A 12,106-nucleotide genomic window follows, 5' to 3' on the forward strand; every position below is an offset into this window, starting at 1 on the left:
CTGAGGAAAGACAATCCCAGAGTCATATCACTAGTAACCACAAGAGGGAGCCAAAAAGTCTAATTCACAACAGTACCCCCCCTTAAGGAGGGGTCACCGAACCCTCACCAAGACCACCAGGGCGATCAGGATGAGCAGCGTGAAAGGCACGAACTAAATCGGCCACATGCACATCAGAGGCAACCACCCAGGAATTATCCTCCTGACCATAGCACTTCCACTTGACCAGATACTGAAGCCTCCGTCTGGAGAGACGAGAATCCAAGATCTTCTCCACCACGTACTCCAACTCGCCCTCAACCAACACCGGAGCAGGAGGCTCAACAGAAGGAACCACAGGTACAACGTACCGCCGCAACAAAGACCTATGGAACACGTTGTGAATGGCAAACGACACCGGAAGATCCAAGCAAAAGGACACAGGATTAAGGATTTCCAATATCTTGTAAGGACCGATGAAGCGAGGCTTAAATTTAGGAGAGGAGACCTTCATCGGAACAAATCGAGAAGACAGCCATACCAAATCCCCAACACGAAGTCGGGGACCCACACCGCGGCGGCGGTTGGCAAAACGCTGAGCCTTCTCCTGTGACAACTTTAAGTTGTCCACCACATGATTCCAGATCTGCTGCAACCTATCCACCACAGAATCTACCCCAGGACAGTCAGAAGGCTCCACATGTCCCGAGGAAAAACGAGGGTGGAAACCAGAGTTGCAGAAAAATGGCGAAACCAAAGTAGCGGAACTAGCCCGATTATTAAGGGCAAACTCAGCCAACGGCAAGAAGGTCACCCAATCATCCTGATCTGCCGAAACAAAACACCTCAAATAAGCCTCCAGAGTCTGATTAGTTCGCTCCGTTTGTCCATTAGTCTGAGGATGAAAGGCAGACGAAAACGACAAATCAATGCCCATCTTAGCACAAAAGGATCGCCAGAACCTGGAAACAAACTGGGATCCTCTGTCAGACACAATATTCTCAGGAATGCCATGTAAACGAACCACATTCTGAAAGAACACAGGAACCAGATCGGAAGAGGAAGGCAGCTTAGGCAAAGGCACCAAATGGACCATTTTAGAAAAGCGATCACACACCACCCAGATGACAGACATGCCCTGAGACACCGGGAGATCTGAAATGAAATCCATGGAAATGTGTGTCCAAGGCCTCTTCGGGACAGGCAAGGGCAAGAGCAACCCGCTGGCACGAGAACAGCAAGGCTTAGCTCGAGCACAAGTCCCACAGGACTGCACAAATGACCGCACATCCCGTGACAAGGAAGGCCACCAAAAGGACCTAGCCACCAGATCTCTGGTGCCAAAAATTCCCGGATGCCCTGCCAACACCGAGGAATGAACCTCGGAAATGACTCTGCTGGTCCACTTATCAGGAACAAACAGTCTGTCAGGTGGACAAGAGTCAGGCCAACCAGCAACACACGTCGCAAATCAGGAGAAATGGCCGACAAGATAACTCCCTCTTTAAGAATACCAACTGGTTCTGCGACTCCAGGAGAGTCAGGCACAAAGCTCCTTGAAAGAGCATCAGCCTTCACATTCTTTGAACCTGGTAAATACGAGACCACAAAGTCAAAACGGGAGAAAAACAATGACCAGTGGGCCCGTCTAGGATTCAGGCGTTTAGCAGACTCGAGATACATCAAATTTTTGTGATCAGTCAAGACCACCACACGATGCTTAGCACCCTCGAGCCAATGACGCCACTCCTCAAATGCCCACTTCATGGCCAGCAACTCCTGATTGCCAACATCATAATTCCGCTCAGCAGGCGAAAACTTCCTAGAGAAGAAAGCACATGGTCTCATTACCGAGCAACCAGGGCCTCTCTGCGACAAAACGGCCCCTGCCCCAATCTCAGAAGCATCCACTTTGACCTGAAAGGGAAGTGAGACATCAGGCTGGCACAAAACAGGCGCCGAAGTAAACCGGCGCTTCAACTCTTGGAACGCCTCCACGGCTGCAGGAGCCCAGTTAGCAACATCAGAACCTTTCTTGGTCATATCCGTCAAAGGTTTAACAACGCTAGAAAAATTAGCGATAAAACGACGGTAGAAGTTAGCAAAACCCAAGAACTTCTGAAGACTCTTAACTGACGAGGGTTGAGTCCAATCATGAATAGCTCGGACCTTGACTGGGTCCATCTCCACAGCAGAAGGGGAAAAAATGAACCCCAAAAAGGGAACCTTCTGTACTCCAAAGAGACACTTTGAGCCCTTAACAAACAAAGCATTCTCACGCAAAACCTGAAACACCATCCTGACCTGCTCCACATGTGAGTCCCAATCTTCGGAGAAAACCAGAATATCATCCAGATAAACAATCATAAATTTATCCAGATACTTCCGGAAAATATCATGCATAAAGGACTGAAACACTGAGGGAGCATTAGAGAGCCCAAAAGGCATCACCAAGTACTCAAAATGACCTTCGGGCGTATTAAATGCTGTCTTCCATTCATCTCCTTGCTTAATGCGCACAAGGTTGTACGCACCACGAAGATCTATCTTGGTGAACCACTTGGCACCTTTAATCCGGGCAAACAAGTCCGACAACAGAGGCAAAGGATACTGAAATTTAACAGTGATTTTATTCAGAAGCCGATAGTCAATACAAGGTCTCAAAGATCCATCCTTCTTGGCCACAAAAAAGAATCCCGCACCAAGAGGGGAAGAGGATGGACGGATATGCCCCTTCTCCAGAGACTCCTTGATATACGAACGCATTGCGGCATGCTCAGGTACAGACAGATTAAATAGTCTTCCCTTAGGAAATTTACTACCTGGAATCAAATTTATGGCGCAGTCACAGTCCCTATGAGGAGGCAGAGCACTGGACCTGGACTCGCTGAATACATCCTGATAATCAGACAAATACTCAGGAACTTCCGAAGGAGTAGAGGAAGCAATAGACACCGGCGGGGAATCAGCATGAATTCCCTGACAGCCCCAACTTGACACAGACATTGCCTTCCAATCCAAGACTGGATTGTGGGTCTGTAACCATGGCAGACCCAAAACGACCAAATCATGCATTTTATGCAGAACAAGAAAACGAATCACCTCCTGATGTTCAGGAGTCATGCACATGGTTACCTGCGTCCAAAACTGCGGTTTATTTTCCGCCAATGGCGTAGCATCAATACCACTAAGAGGAATAGGATTTACCAACGGTTCAAGAACAAAACCACAGCGCTTGGCAAATGACAGATCCATAAGACTCAGGGCAGCACCTGAATCCACAAACGCCATAACAGGGTAAGAAGACAATGAGCAAATTAAAGTCACAGACAAAAAAATTTAGGTTGCAAATTACCAATGGCGACAGGACTAACAACCCTTGTTAGGCGTTTAGAGCATGCTGATATAACATGTGTAGAATCACCACAGTAAAAACACAACCCATTCTGACGTCTATGATTTTTCCGCTCATTTCTAGTCTGAATTCTATCACATTGCATTAAATCAGGTGTTTGTTCAGACAACACCACCAGAGGATTAGCGGTTTTGCGCTCCCGCAAACGCCGGTCAATTTGAATAGCCAGCGCCATGGAATCATTCAGACTTGTAGGAATGGGGAAACCCACCATCACATTCTTAATGGCTTCAGAAAGGCCATTTCTGAAATTTGCGGCCAGAGCACACTCATTCCGCTGAGTAAGCACAGACCATTTCCGAAATTTTTGGCAATACACTTCCGCTTCATCCTGGCCCTGAGAAATAGCCAGCAAGGCTTTTTCTGCCTGAACTTCAAGATTGGGTTCCTCGTAAAGCAATCCGAGCGCCAGAAAAAACGCATCAATATTTGCCAATGCCGGATCTCCTGGCGCTAGCAAGAAAGCCCAATCCTGAGGGTCGCCCCGTAAAAAAGAGATAACAATTTTAACTTGCTGAGCTGAATCTCCAGATGAACGGGGTCTCAGAGATAGAAACAATTTACAATTATTCCTGAAATTCCTAAACTTAAATCGTTCTCCAGAAAACAGTTCAGGAATAGGTATTTTAGGTTCAGACATTGGACTACTGGTAACTAGTGTTGAGCGATACCTTCCGATATCGGAAAGTATCGGTATCGGAAAGTATCGGCCGATACCGTCAAAGTATCGGATCTAATCCGATACCGATCCCAATGCAAGTCAATGGGACGAAAATATCGGAATTAAAATAAACCCTTTATAAACTTGTAGGTTCATTCTACATGAAGGAAAACAACTAAGAATAATGTAGGATGTATTGGGGGACGTGGCGGAGACATTAAAGGCACAGAGGTTTAGCCCAATGTAATAGAATAGCAGGATTTTGTTTTGTTTTTTATGACGTTCGGCGGTAGAAAGATTTTGACTATGTTAATTTTTTTTTTATTTTGTCAGATATTGATGTTTCACTACTTCCACGCCCTTCACCTTCTTTTTTACTTCTCTCACACTTTCTTCTTCATTATCTTCATCATCAGCTTCTTTGACATCAACTTCTTCACCTTATTCATCTTCTTCTTCATCTTCTACCTATTATTTTTTTGGTTACATTGTTCATATTCTTTTTATTTTACTATTATCTTCATCATATTCTACTTCTTCATCATATTCTTATTTGTGACAGGCATTCCCGTAGTTGTTATCTATAAAAGTTTGAAGATTACACCTTCCGTTCTGCCTGTCACAAAACAGTTACATTTGTCCGCGTTCAGTTTGGCCTGCAGCATCAGGCTTTATCCAGGGGCACCACGAGGAGGAACGGACTCACGCCCATACACTGCTTAGTCTTCTTCTGCTTATAATTTAGATAATATTTTTTGCTCTGATATTTAGTCTTATGCTTAATGTTCTTCTGCTCTTTGTTCTGCAGCCTCTTGTTCTTCTGCTTCTCGGTCTTCCAGGTCGTCGTCGTCTCCAGGGTCGTTGTCTCCGGGGTCGTCGTCATCGGGGTGGTCTTCAGGGTCGTCGTCTCCGGGGTCGTCGTCATCGCGGTGGTCTTCAGGGTCATCGTCTCCAGGGTCGTCGTCATCACGGTGGTTGTCGTCTCTGGTGTCGTCGTCATCTTAGGGGTGGTCTTCCGGGTCATCGTGTTTAGTCTCTTGAACTTGGAAATGTAGCAGAAGGTACAAGAAGGCTGAGAAAATGCCGAGAACCAGCTGATGGAACTGGAACTCGGATGGCTACCCGAAGGTCCAAGAGCCAATGGAACTACTGAGGACCAGCTGACGTTACTGGAACCCGGTTACTAAGCAGGAGGTACCCGTGCCTGAAAGCACTACCAAGGACCACCTGACGTTGGTGGAACTCGGATACCCAGAGGGAGGCACCTAAGCCAAAGGCTCTGCCCGGAACCAGCTGACGGTACTGGAACCAGGATGGGGAGCAGAAGGTACAAGAGCAAAAGACACTGCCGAGAACCAGCTGACGGTGCTGGAACCCGGATGGGTAGCCGAAGGTCCAAGAGCCAATGGAACTACCGAGGACCAGCTGACGTTACTGGAACCCGGTTACTAAGCAGGAGGTACCCATGCCTGAAAGCACTACCAAGGACCACCTGACGTTGGTGGAACTCGGATACCCAGAGGGAGGCACCTAAGCCAAAGGCTCTGCCCGGAACCAGCTGACGGTACTGGAACCAGGATGGGGAGCAGAAGGTACAAGAGCAAGTGTCTGCGTGGCTTTTGCAGGACACGATGCTGGCTGCACAGCAGGGGAACAGCTGGCGGTGCTGAACCCCACTGACACATTGGCTGGTGTTTTTCTCTGTGCAGCTAGCAGTACCGGGCCCCAACTGGCGGTGTTAGAGCCCGGGGTCAGCAGGAGGAGGAGAGGGAGCAGAGTGTAGGCCGAAGCCTGCACTGGCGGCAGCTTTGGGTCTGTTGTGTCTGCGTGGCAGTTGCAGGACACGTTGCCGGCTGCACAGCAGGGGAACAGCTGGCGGTGCTGAACCCCACTGACACATTGGCTGGTGTTTTTCTCTGTGCAGCTAGCAGTACCGGGCCCCAACTGGCGGTGTTGGAGCCCGGGCTCTGCAGGGGGAGCAGAGTGTAGGCCGAAGCCTAATTGAACCAATTTCAAAGGTAACCTTTAACCCCCCCTCAGGGGTTACAAAGTAGAAGAGCCACAGCTTATGCAGCAGTAGTGCTGCACAAGTCAAAGGTTGCTCTTTTAATTTTGCTCCTTGCACACGCTGAATGAAACACGTATAACATTTAGCCCTTTATACAGTCAAACTGTGTTGGAGGCGCGAGTTCCCTTTGTAATGAGACGCAGCACAGATGTCAAGAATCCCACCTTGGTGCTGGGTGCAGCCTCCTGAGCGTTGTTATTTGCTGTACAGGAGTCTGCGCTGTCGTGTTATCCCCTGGCCTAGCGCTGTTAGCGCTGCCCATCTTCTGACATCATTTAATGTCGGCCGGTGCGGTTCGCGATGACCATGAATCCCAGCCCCGCAGTGTCTTAACATTGTTAAAACACTGCGGGGCTGGGATTCATGGCCTGGCGCAGCACATATGTTCGCCTCTCACACTCGGGTCCTTACACCCGCTTCAGACTGTGCGGCGTCAGCTGATCCCTTATCGCATGCCACGGCCATGAAGCCGCACAGTCTGAAGAAGGCGGAAGGAGATGAGGGACAGGCGAACTGATGCACTGCTCATGCCCATCAATCACACCCTCGCAGTCCCAATAAATAAGACACCGAGGGGCGTTGTGTGGGTCAGGGCGGCCGCAGAGGCGCAGGCAGCCAAACAATGATGCCAGAAGACGGGCAGCGCTACCAAGGGGGTTGCAGCGTGTCATTACAAAGGAAAGTCACACCACCGGGACGGTTAAATGGTCACACAGAGGACACATTTTAGACGTGTTTTCAGTTCCACATGTGCGAGGAGAATACGTTTATGAGCCACCTTGCACACATGCAGCATTACCGCTGTACAAGGTGGCTGTAAAACGTACAAACGCCTGGGGGAGGGGGGACAGGTTCCCTTCAATTTCAGTTCTTGTGTCTGCGTGGCTTTTGCAGGACACGATGCCGGCTGCACAGCAGGGGAACAGCTGGCGGTGCTGAACCCCACTGACACATTGGCTGGTGTTTTTCTCTGTGCAGCTAGCAGTACCGGGCCCCAACTGGCGGTGTTAGAGCCCGGGGTCAGCAGGAGGAGGAGAGGGAGCAGAGTGTAGGCCGAAGCCTGCACTGGCGGCAGCTTTGGGTCTGTTGTGTCTGCGTGGCAGTTGCAGGACACGTTGCCGGCTGCACAGCAGGGGAACAGCTGGCGGTGCTGAACCCCACTGACACATTGGCTGGTGTTTTTCTCTGTGCAGCTAGCAGTACCGGGCCCCAACTGGCGGTGTTGGAGCCCGGGCTCTGCAGGGGGAGCAGAGTGTAGGCCGAAGCCTAATTGAACCAATTTCAAAGGTAACCTTTAACCCCCCCTCAGGGGTTACAAAGTAGAAGAGCCACAGCTTATGCAGCAGTAGTGCTGCACAAGTCAAAGGTTGCTCTTTTAATTTTGCTCCTTGCACACGCTGAATGAAACACGTATAACATTTAGCCCTTTATACAGTCAAACTGTGTTGGAGGCGCGAGTTCCCTTTGTAATGAGACGCAGCACAGATGTCAAGAATCCCACCTTGGTGCTGGGTGCAGCCTCCTGAGCGTTGTTATTTGCTGTACAGGAGTCTGCGCTGTCGTGTTATCCCCTGGCCTAGCGCTGTTAGCGCTGCCCATCTTCTGACATCATTTAATGTCGGCCGGTGCGGTTTGCGATGACCATGAATCCCAGCCCTCGAGTGTCTTAACATTTTTAAAACACTGTGGGGCTGGGATTCATGGCCTGGCGCAGTACATATGTTTGCCTCTCGCTTGGGTTCTTACACCCGCTTCAGACTATGCGGCGTCAGCTGATCCCTTATCGCATGCCACGGCCATGAAGACGCACAGTCCGAAGAAGGCGGAAGGAGATGAGGGACAGGCGAAGAAATGCACCGTTCATGCCCATCAATCACACCCTCGCAGTCCCAATAAATAAGACACCGAGGGGCGTTGTGTGGGGCAAGGCGGCCGCAGAGGCGCCGGCAGCCAAACCATGATGCCAGAAGACGGGCTGCACTACCAAGGAGCTTGTTGCGTGTCAATACAAAGGAAAATCACACCTGAGGGACATTTTAATGGTCGCAGAGGACTCATTTTTAGACGTGTTCACTTCAACATGGGCAAGGAGAATAAGTTTCTGAGCCACCTTGCACACATGCAGCATTACTGTCGTACAAGGTGGCTGTAAAACGTAAAAACGCCTGGGGGAGGGGGGACAGGTTTCCTTCAATTTCAGTTCTTGTGTCTGTGTGGCTGTTGCAGGACACGTTGCCGGCTACACAGCAGGGTAACAGCTGGCGGTGCTGAACCCCACTGACACATTGGCTGGTGTTTGGCTCTGTGCAGCTAGCACATCTGGGCCTCATCTGGCGGTGTTAGAGCCCAGGGTCAGCAGGAGGAGGAGAGGGAGCAGAGTGTAGGCCGAAGCCTGCACTGGAGCAAGTTGAAAGGGAAACTTTAACCCCCCCCCAGGCGTTTGTAGCTGAAAGAGCCATCGTGTACAGCACTAATGCTGGAAAAGGTAAACTTAGCTCTTTTAATTATGGTCCTTGCACATGCTGAACCTAACACTTATGAAAAGTGTCCCCTCCTACCGTGATACCGTCCGGTCGTTGGAACTTTCCTTTGTGATGTGACGCAGCACAGCCGTCATTCTTACCCCCTTGGCGCCGTGCGCCGCCTCCTCAGCGTTGTTTGAATCAGTCCCGGAGCCTGCGCTGTTAGGTTAGCCCTTGGCCATGCACACATTTTGCGCTGCCCGTCTTCTGACATCATTTGGTGTCAGGCTGGCTGCGCCTGTGGGGCCGCGCTGGCCGAGATCCCGCCTCGTACTGTCTTCTGATTTAATCCCACTGGGGGCCTGAGATCCGTGGCCATGCGCAGTGCATATCCTCGCCTCTCACTCCCCTCCCTACGGCTTCTTCAGACTGTGCGGTGTCACGGCCGTGGCATGCTATTAGGGACCAGCTGACACCGCACAGTTTGAAGAAGCCGTAGGGAGATGAGTGAGAGGTGGAGGTTCAGATATGCACTGCGCATGTCCATGGATCTCAGGCCCCCAGTGGGATTAAATCAGAAGACAGTACGAGGCGGGATCTCGGCCAGCGCGGCCGCACAGGCGCAGACAGCCTGACACCAAATGATGTCAGAAGACGGGCAGCGCAAAATGTGTGCATGGCCAAGGGCTAACCTAACAGCGCAGGCTCCGGGACTGATTCAAACAACGCTGAGGAGGCGGCGCATGGCGCCAAGGGGGTAAGAATGACGGCTGTGCTGCGTCACATCACAAAGGAAAGTTCCAACGACCGGACGGTATCACGGTAGAAGGGGACACTTTTCATAAGTGTTAGGTTCAGCATGTGCAAGGAGCACCACGAAAAGAGGCACTTTTTCCCTTTGCATCATTACTGCTGCACAAGGTGGCTCCTTCAGTAACAAACGCCTGGGGGGGGGGGACAGGTTCCCTTAAATTTAACTTGTTGTGCCTGCGTGGCGGTCGCAGTACACGTTGCTGTATACACAGCAGGGGAACAGCTGGCGGTGCTGAACCCCACTAACACATTGGCGAGGTGTTTGGCTCTGTGCGTACAGCACTTCTGGACGGCAACTAGCGGTGTTGGAGCCCAGGGACAGGTGGAGGAGGAGGAGGTGGAGGAGGTAGGAGGAGGTAGGAGGGATTGCCACACACACAGCAGGGGAACAGCTGACGTTACTGAACCCCAATAACAGAGGAGGGACTGTTGACTGTGCGTACAGCACTACTGGACGGCAACTAGCGGTGTTGGAGCCCAGGGACAGGAGGGGGAGGTGGAGGTGGAGGAGATAGGAGAGATTGCCACACACACAGCAGGGGAACAGCTGACGTTACTGAACCCCAATAACAGAGGAGGTACTGTTGGGACTGTGCGTACAGCACTTCTGGACGGCAACTAGCAGTGTTGGAGCCCAGGGACAGGTGGAGGAGGAGGAGGTGGTGTGTTATGACCCCAATGGCGAGGGTCTCAGAGATATCAGCAAGTCTGCGAAGTACAAAAATCCAGCTCATAGGGCAGTGGTAACTGGGTTGACCATATATCTACTCCTAACGCCAACACTAGAAGTAGCCGGGGAACATGCCTACGTTGGTCGCTAGATGTCTCGCGCCAGCCGGAGAGCTAACTACCCCTAGAAGAGGAAAACAAAGACCTCTCTTGCCTCCAGAGAAAAAGACCCCAAAAGTAGGATACAAGCCCCCCACAAATAATAACGGTGAGGTAAGAGGAAATGACAAACACAGAGATGAACTAGGTTTAGCAAAGAGAGGCCCACTTACTAATAGCAGAATGTAGTAAGATAACTTATATGGTCAACAAAAACCCTATCAAAATCCACGCTGGAGATTCAAGAACCCCCGAACCGTCTAACGGCCCGGGGGGAGAACACCAGCCACCCTAGAGCTTCCAGCAAGGTCAGGGTACAGATAATATACAAGCTGGACAAAAAATGCAAACAAAAACGAATAGCAAAAAGCAAGAAAGCAGACTTAGCTTAATCAAGCAGGAACCAGGATCAGTAGACAAGAGCACTACAGATTAGCTCTGATATCAACGTTGCCAGGCATTGAACTGAAGGTCCAGGGAGCTTATATAGCAACACCCCTGACCTAACGACCCAGGTGAGCATACAAGGGATGATAGACATACCCAGAGTAAAATCACTAGTAGCCACTAGAGGGAGCCAAAAGGTAAATTCACAACAGTACCCCCCCTTAGTGAGGGGTCACCGAACCCTCACCAAGACCACCAGGGCGATCAGGATGAGCGGCGTGAAAGGTACGAACTAAATCGGCCGCATGCACATCAGAGGCGACCACCCAGGAATTATCCTCCTGACCATAGCCCTTCCACTTGACCAGGTACTGAAGCCTCCGCCTGGAGAGACGAGAATCTAAGATCTTCTCCACCACGTACTCCAACTCGCCCTCAACCAACACCGGAGCAGGAGGCTCAGCAGAAGGAACCACAGGCACAACGTACCGCCGCAACAAGGACCTATGAAATACGTTGTGAATGGCAAACGACACCGGAAGATCCAGGCGAAAGGATACAGGATTAAGGATCTCCAATATCTTGTAAGGACCAATGAATCAAGGCTTAAATTTGGGAGAGGAGACCTTCATAGGAACAAATCGAGAAGACAGCCACACCAAATCCCCAACACGAAGTCGGGGACCCACACCGCGGCGGCGGTTGGCAAAACGCTGAGCCTTCTCCTGTGACAACTTCAAGTTGTCCACCACATGATTCCAGATCCGCTGCAACCTATCCACCACAGAATCCACTCCAGGACAGTCAGAAGGCTCCACATGTCCCGAGGAAAAACGAGGATGGAAACCGGAGTTGCAGAAAAATGGCGAAACCAAGGTGGCAGAACTAGCCCGATTATTAAGGGCAAATTCAGCCAACGGCAAGAAGGTCACCCAATCATCCTGATCAGAAGAGACAAAACACCTCAAATACGCCTCCAGAGTCTAATTAGTTTGTTCCGTTTGTCCGTTAGTCTGTGGATGAAAAGCTGACGAAAACGACAAATCAATGCCCATCCTACCACAAAAGGATTGCCAGAACCTGGACACAAACTGGGATCCTCTGTCCGACACAATATTCTCAGGAATGCCGTGCAAACGAACCACGTTCTGGAAGAACACAGGAACCAAATCAGAAGAGGAAGGCAGCTTAGGCAAAGGAACCAGATGGACCATCTTGGAGAAACGATCACATATCACCCAGATGACAGACATGCCCTTAGACACCGGAAGATCCGAAATGAAATCCATAGAGATGTGTGTCCAAGGTCTCTTCGGGACAGGCAAGGGCAAGAGCAACCCACTGGCACGAGAACAGCAAGGCTTAGCTCGAGCACAAGTACCACAGGACTGCACAAATGACCGCACATCCCTTGACAAGGAAGGCCACCAAAAGGACCTGGCCACCAGATCTCTGGTGCCAAAAATTCCCGGGTGCCCTGCCAACACTGAGGA

At 50.6% G+C, this 12,106-nt stretch overlaps 1 protein-coding gene across 1 annotated transcript in view; it reads right to left on the reverse strand.

Moving 5' to 3' along the window:
* The window catches only part of LOC143788827 (protein shisa-9-like), a 1,202,698-nt gene that overhangs the window by 93,295 nt on the left and 1,097,297 nt on the right, over nt 1-12,106 (reverse strand). The gene's annotated exons all lie outside the window — the stretch shown is intronic.

Source organism: Ranitomeya variabilis, chromosome 8, assembly GCF_051348905.1.
Source record: "Ranitomeya variabilis isolate aRanVar5 chromosome 8, aRanVar5.hap1, whole genome shotgun sequence".
In the NCBI taxonomy this organism is placed as follows: Eukaryota; Metazoa; Chordata; class Amphibia; order Anura; family Dendrobatidae; genus Ranitomeya; species Ranitomeya variabilis.